Below are 16,118 nucleotides of genomic sequence, written 5' to 3'. Positions count from 1 at the left end.
GGTTAGGGCTTCAATACATGAATGTTTTTACCAGTGTATCACTTCCACTGATAAAAATCTTTTAATTAACTTGTTGGCTTTATTTTTATTAAATTTAATTGGTTTAGGCTATAAATTGCTACAATTGTATAACTTAGAAAGAAATAACTTGAGAAATCTATAATAGAAAAAAATACTTCATCAGAGAAAAAGTGTTTCTGTTATTGGATTTTTGGGTGAATCATTATTGTGTCGTAAGCCTCTTTGATGGTGTCAATGACATTGAAATTCTATTGACTAATGAATCTGAGTAAACCCTAAATTATTGTGACACGGTATGGTGTTTTGTTCTTGTTTTTTGTTTTTATGTATTTATGAGATGGTGTCTTGCTCTGTCACCCAGGCTGGAGTACAGTGGCATGATCATGACTCACTGTAGTCTTCACCACCTGGCCTCAAGAGATCCTCCAGAGTAGCTGGAACTACAGGTATACTACCATGCCTGGCTAAGTTTTTGTGTTTTTGTTTTTGTTTTTTATGTAGAGATGTGGTCTTGCTATGTTACCCAGGCTGGTCTTAGACTTCTGGCTTCAAGTGATCCTCCCACCACAGCCTCCCAAAGCTTTGGAATTACAGGTGGTGAGCCACCGTGCCAGGCCCCCAAAGTATAAACTGCAAATAGTGTTCAGTTACAAAATTAGTTTTTAATTAGAAAAATTATTTTAGGTCAAACTTTCAAGTGCAACACAATTTATTTATTTTACTTTTAAAAACTTTTAGGATTTTTTTTTCTTTAACAACTACTAAAGTTTAGTATTGAAAATACCTAAAAACAGAAATGATGTTGAAACTTTGGCTTATTTTTTTCTTAGTTTTTAAAAATAATTTCATAATGTACAAAGACTTAAGACTTATCCACCATCAGAGCTATAAATTATTCTCCCCTAGTGTTACTTAAGATTTTGGGTTTCACTGAGGAATTTGCTGAAGTGAAAATCTGACAAAGCAATAAAGTGGTTAAAACAAGACATGGACACAATAGACCTTAGTAAACAATTAAATAATAAAAATGAAGTACTTCCATACTTTATACAAAAGTATAGAAATGAAATGATTGCCTAACCTGTAAAATAAAGAAACATAATGTTAATAAACATTTCTCAGCATGTATCAGTATCTTACATGGAGCAAAATCCTCTTTGAAGCAAATGTGATTAGAATAAATTTGTCATTCAACTGTCTTCTGTTTGTAGATGTTTTACAAAATGTAAATCTTTATATAAGTTGCTATCATGCTTGCTGTTGTTATCATATCTAATACTTAATGGGAAATAGTAATTTCCTCTGTGTGGCTTTTATTGATTTAGTGAATGTTGTATGTTTGTTTAATTTCGTTTTTGTTATTCTGGCACAGGTGCCGTTCAAATTCAGAAGATATAGAGATAGTAGGTTGATTCAATCACTGGGAGTATTGCCTAATTCTTATGGGATCTTCAAAAACAAGAAATATTTACTCTTTCAATTTTTAAATTCCTAAATTTCACATAAGTGAAGATGTCTTTCTGGGTTTTCAGAATATCATAATAAAACTTGTCCATAAGCAAGTAAAACTCGAGATTTTTCTAGGTACATCAATCTAACTATCATTTAGCCTCAAAATCCTGTATTTGCCACACATTAATGGTGCAGAATAGCCAACTAAAATATTTTTATGCTTTATTTTCTAAAACCCCATGGATTTTTTTTTTCTCATTACATTTTATATGTCATTTTAGAAAACTGGCAAAAATCCAACAACAATAACAACAACAAAAAGTCACCTGTATTCTCTAATCAAAGATACATTGTGGATAATTTGTTATATTTTCCCACACGTACAATCACACATACATAATTGAATTTATACATACTATTTTATTTATTAATATTTTAAAAACTATATATCTGACATAATATTCATCATGTTATTATGTCATAGTTTATTTAAATGCTCCATAATTAAAATACTTTCCACTTCTGTCTTTAGATATACTTTTGTGGCAATCATCTCTGTACAAATAATTGAGTTCAAATTTCTGATATTTCATCAAGGTAAAAAATAATAGAATTCTCAGAACAAATGATGTGAAATTCCATCCTTTATAATCTGTATTGTCAAATTATTTTTTTGATATTTTTACAAGGGCTCTGAAATCATGTATATACTGAATTCTGCCAAATGGTTCGTTAGAAAATGTTAACCCCAAATGGTTTTTGGCTTTGAACTCTCCATTATTCTTACATGTTACTGTGGAACTACTCCAAGTATGAGGAGAATAATTTACTACCATTAAAAGTGTAATAAAAATCCATATGCCAACATTTATCTATAAATAAATAGTGGTGAACTTGGTAATAACTTTATATCAGCCAGAAATTCATTGTTCTAGTATTAAAGAACTATTTAATCATATACGTTCCATTCAAAAGGTAGCTAAACTTTAAAACATTTTAAAATCAACTCTCAACATATTTCTGTTTACAAGAGACAGCAAGACAGCACCCTTGGAAATGCACACTCTAGAAGATGACAAGAGATCATGAAACTCTACAGAACTGTCACATCTTTGTTATGTCACAGTAAGGCTGAATAAGATGGGAGTCACATATAAATTTGAACCAAGGAATTCTAGATAAAACCAAAACCTTTGCTGGAAACAATGAACCAGAACATCTTCAGCTAAATTTTGCTGTCTCAGAAGTATCCTGTCAAATGATGCACAAATAGGTAAGGGACTAGAAAGCGTATCAAGATACCCTGACCATCTGTTGGTAGATTATCAAACGGAGGTTGGCGCCAATAAGGCAGTCAATGTAACATCAAGGTCAGCATCTCAAAGGTTGTGGTAACATATTTTCAAGAACCTCAAGAACCACTGTGAGGGGTCACACTTAGACATACTTCCTGTGATAAAATCAATGTTTTTTTTTTTTTAGCTGAACTTTGCATATTGTACTCAGTATCAAATCTAGAAAGAAATGAGTCTTCTCTACTAGGTAATACATTAAACAGTTCATTACTATTGCCTTCCATGGAGCAAGCTTGCAGCATCTTCTTGATCTCCTACTTCCTTCATCCTGTCCCACCTGGGGTTGTGGTTACAGAACAGGATATACCAAATGTCGAGATCCTCTCTCTAGTTTATTAATCTAGTCCATACTGTGGCTTTAAAGTAATAAATGGTTGGCTCAAGTTACAGATGAGCTCTCCAACAAACTTGACCACTACTAAATATTAGCACTGGTAAGACAGGCTTGATTTAGAAGCACATCTATTCTTGAGGCTAGGCTAGAAAACAGCCGGGTATGATGGCTAATTTCATCTGACAATTTGATGTCCAGACATTTGGCCAAACATTGTTTTGTGTGTGTCTAGAGAGTGTCTCTGGTTGAGACTAACATGTGAATCTGTAGGCTGAGTAAAGCAGGTTACCCTCTCTACTGTGAGTGGATCTCATGATCAATTACAACTTGAATAGAACAAAAAGGCTGAGTAAGAGGGAACTCCTCCTCCCCAGTTGCTGGGATATTGGTGTTTTTTGACCTTTGGACTCAGACTCGATCACTGACTGTCCTTAAGTCTTAAACCTCCTGGCTTTACTTAATTTTTTATAATTTCAACTTTTATTTTAAATTCAGGAGGTACATGTGCAGGTTTGTTACATGGGTATTTAGGGTGATGCTGAGGTTTAGGGTATGATTGATTCCATAACCCAGGTAATGAGCGTAGTATGCAATAGTTTTTCAACACTTGCTTTTCTCCCTCCCACCTCTAGTAATCCCCAGCGCCTAATGGTGCTATCTTTATGCCCAGGAGTACCCAATGTTTAGCTCCAATTTATAAGGGAGAACATGTGATATTTGGTTTACGCTTCCTGCATTAACTTGCTTAGGATAATGGCCTCCAACTGCATCCATGTTGCTGAAAGGACATACTTTCATTCTCGTATATGGCTGTGTATTATTCTGTGGTGTATACATACAACATTTTCTTTATCCAGTCCGCCACTCATAGGTAGTTAGGTTGACTTCATGTCTTTGCTATGGTGAATAGTGCTACAATGAAAGTAAGAGTGCATGTGTCATTTTGGTAAAAGAATGTATTTCCTTTTTGATGTATACCCAGTAATGGGATTGCTGGGTTAAATGATAGTTCTGTTTTAAGTTCTTTGAGAAATCTCCAAACTACTTTCCACAATAGCTGAACTAATTTACATTCCCACCAAAAGTGTTAAAACATTTGCTTTTTTCTTCAGCTTCACCAGCATTTATTGTTTTTTCGACTTTTTAAAAACAGCCATCTGACTGGTATCAGATGGTATGTCATTGTGGTTTTGATTTGCATTTCCCTGATGACTAGTGATGTTGAGTATTTCTTCATATGTTTGTTGGACACTTGTATGCCTTCTTTTGAGAAAAGTCTGTTTATGTCATTTGCCCAATATTTAATGGGGTTATTTGTTTCTTGCTAGATTAATTGTTTAACTTCCTTGTAGTTCTGGATATTAGAACTTTGACAGATGCATAGTTTGCAAATATTTTCTCCCAGTCTGTAAGTTATCTGTTTACTCTGTTGATTTTTTTTTTTTTTGATTTTTTTTTTTTTTTTTTTTTTTTTGCTGTGCAGAAACTCCTTACTTTAATTAGGTCCCACTTGTCGATTTTTTGTTGTTATTATTGCAATTTGAGGACTCAGTTGTAAATTATTTGCCAAGGCCAATGTCCAGAATGGTGTTTGCTAAGTTTTCTATTTGGATTTCTGTGGTTTGAATTATTACATTTAATCTTTAATCCATCTTGAGTTAGTTTTTGCATATAGTGAAAGTTAGAGATCCAGTTTCATTCTTCTGTATACGGCTAGCCAGCTATCACATCACTACTTATTGAAGAGGGAGTTCTTTTCCCATTGCTTATTTTTGTCAGCCTTGTTGAAGATCAGATGGTCGTAGATTTGTGGCTTTATTTATGTGTTCTCTATTCTGTTCCATTGGCCTATGTGTCTGTTTTTGTACCAGTACCATGATGTTTTGGTTACTATAGCCTTATAATGTAGTGAAGTCAGGTGGTGTGATGACTCTGGCTATGTTCTTTTTGCTTAGGATTGCTTTGGCTATTTGGGCTCATTTTTGGTTCCATATATATATTGGCTAATACTCCTGATTTAGGTAACTAAAGCAGTTTCAAATCCAGTCACCACATGCTGTTCTCTCAATTGGCTTTCTATCCCTTAATATGGGAAGTTTAATGGTATATGGTATATTTAGAAACTGATCACTTCTAATCTTCTACATTGGACTATCTTGGTGCAATTTTGGGGGTGTCATCATTTCTTTCATGTATAATTGCACAAGATTCCTAATTCTTTCTTGCTTTGTCCCATTTCACCCCTAACTACAGTCTATTCTAAACATAGTAGCCAGAATGATCCTATTAAAACATGAGTCAGATAATGTCATTCCTGCTATGGTTTGAATTTTTGTATCATCCAAAACTCATGTTGGAATTTCATTGCTGTGGTAACTGCATTAAGAGGTGGGACCTTTACTAGGTGGTTAGGCCATGAAGGCTCCAACTTCATGGTGAGATTTGTGTCAAAAAGGTGAGTTCAACCCCCTCTTTCTCTCTCACACTGTCTTACCTTCCACCTTATGATGAATGAAGCAGCAAGGAGACCTTCACAAGATGTAGATGCCTTGATCTTAGACTTCCAGCCTCCAGGACTGTGAGCCAATAAATTTCTGTTTGTTAGAAATTACCCAGTGTGTTAATAGGTATTAACAGAATACCCATTCTTTTATAGCAGAACAGAATATACTAAGACACTTTCTCAGCTAAGGAGCCACCAGCGGCTCCAATCCCACAGCCCTTACTTTAGCAGGCCTTATATCTACCAGACGTGATCACTCATTGTCTCTCTGATCTCATATCCAACTTTTGCTCCTCTAATTCTCTCTGTCCAGTCTTCTTCTGTCCCCACTGTCCCTTAAATCTCATGGCCTTTGCATCTTCTTCTCTCTCTGCTTGGAAATTTTTATTTTTTCTCTCTGGGTATCTTTATGCCTTGCTCCTTAGCTTCTTTTGTATCTTTATTCAAATAATCACCTTTTTAGTGTGACCGGGTTTGACTACTTTCTCTAAGATTGCATCCACCTCCTGAAACTCCCTATTCCTTTTCCCTCCTTTATTTTTTTTTCCTTCAGCACTTACTTACCATGATCTAACATTCTATACATTTTACTCGTTTATCTTATCTATTACCTGTCCTTTCCCTGAAATGTAAGCTCCATGAAGGCAGAGGTTTGTATCTATTTTGTTCATTCCTATATCATCAGCTCCTTGAACAGTGAGCACATTGTAGATGTTCAATAAATCCTGTTCTGTGAAAATGACAACTTAGAAAGGCTGCATTAACATTACTGTATGCCGAGTGCACAAGCTTTAGAGAAGATTATCTGTAAATTAACCTCAGAACATAATTTTTTTACTCACATCTAGAACTATTACGATATATGTCACAATTCAAACCTTGAAAAATCAAGCTGAGAAGAAAAGATGTTTAAAATTATAATATGTATTTTTGGAAAGCCACAAGGCCAGGACTAATGCAGGATATAAGCTTCTATTTGAAAACTGACTGTTAGCTCAGCCTTTTCTACTTCTTCTTTCTGACTCAAAAGGTAAAAGGATGTCAAGAAATGCCATCTTTCTCTTCTTTTTTTTTTTTTTCCCAAGAAACTGCTACTCCTCCTGGCCTACCAACCTAGAATTCCTTAGAATACACCAGCCATTGCTAGCACCAGTGCCTTGATTTGGCCACAGCTAGATTTTTCCACTTCTAGACACTTTGTACAATAGGTTAACAGTTCAGGCCTTGAGGATCTGGAAACACATTGTGTTCCAGGATGAATGGGGCTCACACTGCTGCTATCCCTCACACTGCTGCTTTTATTTCCTCTCTCCTGACTCAGTGGAGACCAAGTCCCATCAATTTTCACTTTTTATCATGCTCATCTTCATACCTGCCTGTTGGCTCCCACAGCCTCTCTCTTCCGTCAGCTGCATCATTTCTCATCTGAATTGTTGTGACTGGTCTTCTAGGTCTTTGCGTGGCTTGGCCTCTGATTCTTTCTATATTTTACTTGCTGAAAGATGAATGAAATTTCAAGGCAGGGCACAGTGGTTCATGCCTCTAATCTCAACCCTTCAGGAGGCTGAGATGAGGGGATTGCTTGAGGCCAGTTCATGACCAACCTAGCAAGACCCTATCTCTACAAAAAAAGAAACAATTAGCCAGGTATGGTGGCACATACCTGTAGTCCTAGCTACTCAGGAGGCTAAGGTGGTAGGATTGCCTGATCCCAGAAGCTCAAGGTTGCAGTGAGACATGATAGTGCTACTGCACTCTAGCCTGGGCAATGGAGCAAGACCTCATCTTAAAATATATATATATATATATTTTTTTTTAAAGTAAAACCTCTGAAAAACCCGAAGGGTTATTATTCTTTTGTTTACAACCCCTTCATGGCTCATCAATACCTCCAGGATAAAGTTCAAACTTCAAAGCATAGCCACATCTGCTCATAATCTCATATCTACCAAAAGTCTGCAGGTTTCACTTTTCTGACTAATGGACTTTTATCATCCAACCATGTTTAACTGTAAGGATCCTTGAAAAAGCCATGCTGGACTTTATGTGTGGAATACCATCTCTTCCACCCATCCCATTCTTGGCAAATTTTTCCTCATTATTCAAAGCTCGACTGAGATGTCACATTCACCAAGAAGCCATTCCCGATATACTTTGCCTTCTGCCTTCTTAGACCTCCTCCCTCCATTCTATTTAAAACATGGATTATCTATACTTCCTGCACTTATATTTTCAACACACTGTGCCTGTGTTGTAATTACATGGACTGTTCATATGTCATTTCTTATTTAAGTTGCAAAATCTTCAGGACTCATAAACTGTAAATTCTCACCATCTATCTGTATCTAAGCTGCTGATGTTGATCCTGGAAGTGGCTGATCCTCTTTCCCTACAATAACCCTCTTAGGTCTTAAAAATTACTATTACCTTGAGTAGAATATCTTAGCATGTCTCCATAATTATTTTGTCAGTGAGAAGACCAACACTGTCTATTCAGGTAAAAAACACAAAAACTTTCATCATGGGCCGGGTGCGGTGGCTCACGTTTGTAATCCCAGCACTTTGGGAGGCCGAGGCGGGCGGATCACGAGGTCAGGAGATCGAGACCACGGTGAAACCCCGTCTCTACTAAAAATACAAAAAATTAGCCAGGCGTGGTGGCGGGCGCCTGTAGTCCCAGCTACTTGGAGAGGCTGAGGCAGGAGAATGGCGTGAACCTGGGAGGCGGAGCTTGCAGTGAGCCAAGATTACGCCACTGCACTCCACTCCAGCCTGGGCAACAGAGCCAGACTCCGTCTCAAAAAAAAAAAAAAAAAAAAACTTTCATCATATAATTTATTTATAAAATGCATGTTGGTTGATTGTAAAGAGAGAAAAAAGTGTTGGTTGTTAAGTGCTAGGGAATGTGTTTAGAATTTTGTGTAATTTTGTAGAGAAGCAATTCAACTTTCTACATAATTTCCCTTTATAATTTCATAGTAACATAAATACAACATATAACTAGAATCTTCATTTCTATTTCTCTGATTTTCCACTAGACTTGGAATCTCTTGTTTTTATAGGGTCTGTAGTGCTTCTGATACCACTTGTCCCCAGTCATCCACAGCGAATGACTTGTTATCTGCCTGTTGGAGATGCCCCCGTGACAGATCCCTGACTCTGAAGGTTTTTTCTTCTTGCCACACAGTGTGCAAAGCTGGCATGAAGCTGCTGTCAGCCTGTTTGCTTCTCTGCCACTCATCCTAAGACTTACCCTGGGGATCTACTTTTTTGATTTATGGCTGGTGCTCATCACCAAAAGTTCAGTGGCTTTAAGTTGCCTCCTGGGCAAGTCCTTTGACCAAGGCACTTTGAAATGATCCAGCCTGCAATCTTCGCTCCTTCAGTAGGTTTGTTTTCTGAGAGGCAGAGGGAGACAGAAACCTTGGCTGCCTTTAAAGAGCTAAGGTATGATATAAGATTGCATATGTTAAATATTGAATATATGGTGTAGACAATATAATCTAGAGGAGTTCGAAGTCTACCACGTTAAAAATGTAAGTTTATAAAAAGTGACAAAAATTAATCTTTCCAGGGATGATATAAAGACACAGAACTTAAATTAAATACAGGCATACCTCGCTTTATTGAGCTTCACTTTATTGCACTTCACAGATATTGCGTTTTTTGCAAACTGAAAGCTTATGGCAATGGTGCATCAAGCAATTCTGTCAGTGACATTTTTCCAACAGTGTATGCTCACTTCAGGTCTCTGTGTCATATTTTGGTACTTTTTAATAATATATCAATATTTATTGTTATCATTATATGTGTTATATTGGTCTGTGATCAGTAATCACTGATGTTACTATCGTAATTGTTTTGGGACACCACAAACTGTGCTTATATAAGATGATAAACTTAATTGATAAATATTGTGTGCATTCTAACCATTCCACCACCTGGCCATTCCCTCCACCCTCCTCAGGCTTCCCGAGTACGTGAGACAAAATAATATTGAAATTAAGTGAATTTAAAACCCTTTAATGACCTCTAAGTGTTCGAGCGATAGGAAGAGTCACATATGTCTCACTTTAAATCAAAAGCTAGAAATGATTAAGTTCAGGGAGGAAGGCATGTAAAAAGCTGAGACAGGCTGAAGACTGGGCCTCTTGCACATGTTAGCTAAGTTGTGAATGTAAACAAAATTTGCTGAAGGAAATTAAAAGTGCCCTCCAGTGAACAGAAAAAAATGATAGAAAGTGAAACAGTCTTATTACTGCTATGGAGAAAGTTTGAGTGGCCTAGATAGAAAATCAAACCAGATGTGCCCTTCCTGAAGCAAAAGCCTGATCCAAGGTCCTGACTCTCTTCAATACTTAAAGGCTGAGAGAGATGAAGAAGCTGCAGAAGAAAAGTTGGAAGCTAACAGAGCTTGGTTCATGACTTTTAAGAAAAGAAGCCAACTCCATAACATAAAAGTGCAAGGTGATGCAGCACCTGCTGATGGAGAAGTTGTAACAAGTTACTCAGTGGATCTAGCTGATGTAATTGATGAAGGTGGCTACACTAAACAACAAATTTTCAACGTAGCAAAATAGCCTAATACTGAAAGAAAATGCCATTTAGGACTTTCATAATCAAAAGGAGAAGTCAATGGCTGGCTTCAAGGCTTCAAAGGACAGGCTGATTCCCTGACTAGGGGTTAATGCAGCTGGTGACTTGAAATTGAAGCCAATGCTCATTACAGTCTTTAAGGATTATGCTAAATTTATTCTGCCTTGCTTTATAAAGGCAATGACAAAGCCTGTATGGCAGCATATGTTTACAGTATAGTTTACCAAACGTTTGAAGCCCACTGTTGGGCCCTACTGCTCAGAAAAAATAAAAATCTTTCAAAATATTATTTCCCAGTGACAATGGACCTGCTCATTCAAGAACTCTGATAAAGATGTACCAAGAGATTTATATTATTTTAATGCCTGCTAACACAATATCTATTCTGGATCCCAGAGATCAAGGAGTAATTTTGATTTTCACTTGTTATTGTTTAAGAAATACATCTTGTTAGGCCATAGCTGCCATAGATAGTGATTCCTCTAAAGGATCTGGACAAAGTACATTGAAAACTTCTGGAAAGAATTCACCATTCTAGATGCCATTAAGAACATGCATAATTCATAGAAGGAGGTGAAAATATCAACAGTAACAGAAGTTTGGAAGAAGTTGATCTCAACTCTCATGGATGACTTTGTGGTATTCAAGACGTCAGTGGAGAAATTAACTGCATATGTGGTGGAAATAGCAAAAGAACTAGAATTAGAAATGGAGCCTGAAGATGTGGCTGAATTGCCATAATCATATTATCCAACTTTAATGCATGAGGAGTTGCTTCTAATGGATGGACAAAGTGGTTTCTTGAGATGAAATCTACTCTCCTGGAGGAGATATTGTGAACATTGTTGAAATGACACGAAACAATTTAGAATATTGCATACATTTATTTGATAAAGTAGTGGCAGCGTTTCAAAGGATTAACTCCAATTTTGAAAACGTTCTACTGTGGGTAAAATGCTATATGAAACAGCATTACATGCTACAAAGAAATCTTTCTTGAAAGGAAGTCAATCAATGCAGCAAACACTATTGTTGTCTTATTTTAAGAAATTATCACAGCCACACCAACATTTAACAACCACCACCTTGACCAGTCAGCAGTCATCAATACCAAAGTAAGACCCTTCATCAGCAAAAAGATTATGACTTGCTGAAGGTTCAGATGATTGTTAGCATTTCTTAGCAATAAAGCATTTTTAATTAAGGTATTTACATTTTTTAAACATAATGCTATTGCACACGGAATATACTACAGGATAATGTAAACATAACTTTTTCATACATTGTGAAACCAAAAAATGTGATTCACTTTATTACAATATTCACTTTATTATGGTGGTTTGGAACTGAATTCACAGTGTTTTTGAGGTATATCTGTATATGTTTGACATGAAGCAGCTGCAGTCATAATTGAAAAGACAGAACACTAAATATAGCGATGAAAGGACATAGAGAAAGAGTCATGCATTGCTTAAAAACAATGATACATTCTGAGAAATGAGTCATTAGGTAATCTGTCATTGTGCAAACACCTTACAGTGTACTTAAACCTAGATGGTAGAGCCTATACACCTAGGCTATATAGTATAGCCTATTGGTCCTATGCTACAAATCTGTACAGCATGTGACTGCAGTAAATACTGTAGGCAACTGTAACACAGTAGTAAGTATTTGTGTATCTAAACATATTAAACTTTGAAAAAGTACAGCAGAAATATAATTAAAACATTCAAAAATGGAACAGCTGTATAGAGCACTTACAATGAATGGAGCTTGCAGGACTGGAAGTTGCTCTGCATGACTGAGTAGTGAGTGAATGTGAAGGCCTAGGACATTACTGCACACTACCGCAGACTTTATAAACATCGTACACTTAAGCTACACCAAATTTATTTTAAAAATCTTTCTTTAATAATATATTAAACTTATGTTAATGTAACTTTTTCACTTTATAAACTTTCATTTTATAAACTTTTTGACTCTTTTGTATAACATTTAAATTAAAACACAAATACATTGCACAGCTGTACAAAAGTATTTTCTTTATGTCCTTATTCTATAAGCTCTTTACTATTTAATTTTTTAAAAATATCCTTTCACTTTTTAAACTTTTTTGTTAGAAACTAACACACAAACATACACATTATTCCAGGCCTACCGGAATCAGAATCATCGATGTCTCTGTTTACCACCTCCACATCTCGTCCCACTGGAAGGTTTTCAAGGGCAATAACAAGCATGGAGCTGTCATCTCCTATGATAACAATGACCTCTTCTGGAACACCTCCTGAAGAATCTGCCTGAGGATGTTTTACAGTTAACTTATTTGTAATAAGTAGACGGAGTATATTCTAAAATAACACTAAAAAGTATAATATAGTACATAAACTAATAACACATTCATTATTAATATCAAATAGTACGCACTATATATAATTGTATGTGCTATACTGTTATATGACTGGCAGTGCAGTAGGTTTGTTCACAAGAGCATCACCACAATCATGTGAAAGATGCATTGTACTACGACATTAGGACTGCTGTGACAAACTGGACAACAGGAAATCTTCAGCTCCATTACAATCTCATGGGGATCACAGTTGTATATGTGGTCTGTCATTGACTGAAATGTCCTTATGCAGTAGATGACTGTATGTTAATGTGTATTTTTGGCCATGCTATTGGGTCTTCTGAGCCTGGCACAAAAATGTTTGCATAGTACTTATTGGTTGAGAGCAGGCTTCAGAGTTAACAGTACCCATGTTCAAATCCTAGCTCTGCCCCTTTCTAAACTGGGAAAGTTACTTATCTTCTCCATGAATTGACCTGCTCATCTCTAAATTGGAGATAACTATAGTATGAGTTAAATGGCATAGTACATGTAAAGTCACACATTATAAGGTGTGAAAGGCCTATTAACTATTAATTTTATTCTTATTACTGATCTTTCTCCTTAGATATACACCTAAAGTATATAGAGATCCAGAACAGTATCGCTCTGTAAAAAAGAAATTAAAAAATTTTGAAAACAACTTACAGAATATGGTGTTCATTAAAGAATCTGAAAAGCTTCAGTGGCTCAAGGGTTTATTATTTATAGAACTCACTTTCCTGAGTACTCCAAATCTGTCCTACTTTACACTCTCATATATGGTATTCCCCTAATTACATACGTTGTTAACAACAGAAAAGCAACCCACATTTCTTTAGTGTCATTTAATAAAATTAAACCAATCAATCAATAAGTCTCATCTTCAGTTGTATATTACTTTGCAAGCCAGCAGACTGCCATTGTGAAGTGAGTCCTGGGACTGTGCTGAGTACATGATCCCTTCACATTACATCATCCCAATTCTTAAGCTGTTTAATCCATAAAGCCTAGAACATGGTGAAATACTTTTATTAACCATACTTTTGGTTAGGGAAAGAGAGAATAAATGCTTTTCCTTTGTGGGTATGATGAGAATTTTTGAATTACTGTCTTATGAACACTGATAATGCAGTGGCTCTTCTGCTCATATTATTTGGTCCCTTGTTTAGGTTGCATCTCAGAGCTATTTAGTTGCTATGGTGACAGGAACGATGAAAGCTGATTGGAAGAAGATAACATCTTATTTGGGACATTTTCATTTGAAAAGAGAGAGTACATTCTGTGCTTTCCTATTAGACAAGATATTGGGTTACATCCAAGTTGATTAGCAGGTCTCACTTTTCTTTTCAGTACAGATTGTTTCAGTATCGTACTTTATGACTAAACTCTCTAAAACTTGACTTGGGATTTCACCAGCTTGAAGTAACCTAATCTCCATCAAATGGGATTTTGCTGAATATAGTTGTTCAGCATATATAAGAGAAGAAATACTCAATTTAATATCAAAGAGCCAAATTCAGAATTTCAAGCAATGTATAATATACCTTTTTCATTGATAGAATTATTTAATAAGAATCCATTAACAGTCAGGAAGCTATAGGAACCTCAGCAATAAGTAAATTATGAGGGCTTATTTCCTTTTAATTCTCTGATCCCAGCTGGAACAAGGTGTGATTGAAGAATGGTTTAATTGTTCATAGACATCTGTCTTTGGACTCTATTGAAAAATAATATCCTGGGCATAATATGGCCTACAGAATTTTTGACATTTTTATATCTTTCAATCAAGGTATTGTCAAAAACTCAGGTAGTGAAACTCCTAAAAACTTATGGATACATTTAGAGTAGAAGGGAATAAAAACCTAGTAATGTATCAATATGCACAGCTGGAAAGCAGATGTTCAATTGAATGATCTCAGTACTTAGGAAAAGCTATTAAACCTGTTACTTACTCAAATGAGAAATTCCCATAATTTATTGTTCTTATATTTGACTTACTTCTTTTTGCTCCTTTAAATTAACTCTGGAATTAGTATTTCTATTATTATTGTTGTTGTTGAAGCCAATTACTGTGGAAGTTTGACTCTATGCAATACAGTACGTGAGTGCTAAGAAATGCCCAAGGCTGCTGTCAATCAAATTAACTGGTGAGTTATGAGTTGTTTACTGTACTAGAAAATGAAGTGATAAATGCGTGTCAACCAGTAAAATGTGACATTTAGTACTGGATATACCAACTTTTTAAATTCATCTACCAGTGTGCCAAAACATAGTTTTAACTGAACCTCCATTATCAAAGGAAGTGTATAACATTTATCTCTTTAAGTACTGATGACTATGTAGTTCGAAACTTCCACTGCCTGTGCATGTGGGAGGGGAGCTGACTTGCTTCCATCTAATCCGCTTTTGTTCTTTTTACGATTATTGATCAATCACTATAAGCTTCCACATGCTCCTTTGATTCAATCAAATTATTTGAATGACTCATGGTTGGCTCATAATATTACTAATCTAGTGAATTTTAAAGAGAGGATACTTCTGGCCGGGCTTAGTGGCTCACGCCTGTAATCCCAGCACTTTGGGAGGCCGAGGCAGGTGGATCACGATGTCAGGAGATCGAGACCATCCTGGCTAACATGGTGAAACCTCGTCTCTAGTAAAATACAAAAAAAGTAGCCGGGCATGGTGGCGGGCTCCTGTAGTCCCAGCTACTCGGGAGGCTGAGGCAGGAGAATGGCGTAAACTCAGGAGGCGGAGCTTGCAGTGAGCCGAGATAGCGCCATTGCACTCTAGCCTGGGCGACAGAGCCAGACTCCATCAAAAAAAAAAAAAAAAAAAGAGGATACTTCACAGAGGTGTTCATCATCTTTGCAAAAATTCAGACTGCGTCTTGATGGCATTATTTAATGTTGCATAGTCACTTTAGGTTCAAATTGCATGACTTCTTAGCCTGTGATTTACTAATAGGATATCTTTAAGGGTCATACTGGAGGGCAAAACTACCCTGTAGTACTAGAAATACTTAATGAGGTACCCAAAGGAGCTGGCAAAAATATTCCAATTCTGAAAGTACCACTTACGCGTGAGTACTGCGTCCCTCTTCCAGAGGGAGATTCTTTTTCTCATAGTCTCCTATTAAAAAACAAAAATTAAATGCTTGCGAATTGGTGCTCTATGAGTCTAGCTATGCCATTTCCCAGAACACATAATTAGATAATTACATTTTAGACAAAAGACTACTACGGTAATTCACAGTACAAATTCCAGCTAGGGAATAGAAATTGATACATGAAATATGTATCAATACAAATATAAATACATGCATATGTGTTCTATTCAGGCTTGTGCTATTAAGGGCCATTAAAAACACTGGAGCAAATAGCTCTTGGGGATTAAGTGTAAGAGCCCTCTTTATAATCAGAAGGCAGCTAATCCCTGCTCACCTATTTGAATGCTTAGCCTCCCCAATATAATATTAAATTATTA

General features: G+C 36.1%; 1 long non-coding RNA gene across 1 annotated transcript in view; it reads left to right on the top strand.

Moving 5' to 3' along the window:
* Nucleotides 1–364: 364 nt before the first annotated feature.
* Nucleotides 365–16,118, top strand: part of LOC129462937 (uncharacterized) — a 29,955-nt gene continuing 14,201 nt past the window's right edge. Inside the window, exons 1-2 of the long non-coding RNA XR_008650990.2 lie at nucleotides 365–467; nucleotides 2,505–2,746. This is a non-coding gene — a long non-coding RNA (uncharacterized lncRNA). The remainder of the gene's footprint in view (nucleotides 468–2,504; nucleotides 2,747–16,118) is intronic.

Source organism: Symphalangus syndactylus, chromosome 2 (genome assembly GCF_028878055.3).
Source record: "Symphalangus syndactylus isolate Jambi chromosome 2, NHGRI_mSymSyn1-v2.1_pri, whole genome shotgun sequence".
Lineage (NCBI taxonomy): Eukaryota > Metazoa > Chordata > Mammalia > Primates > Hylobatidae > Symphalangus > Symphalangus syndactylus.
Note: the sequence above shows the minus strand (reverse complement) of the source record. Positions and strands in the feature narration are given on the sequence as shown.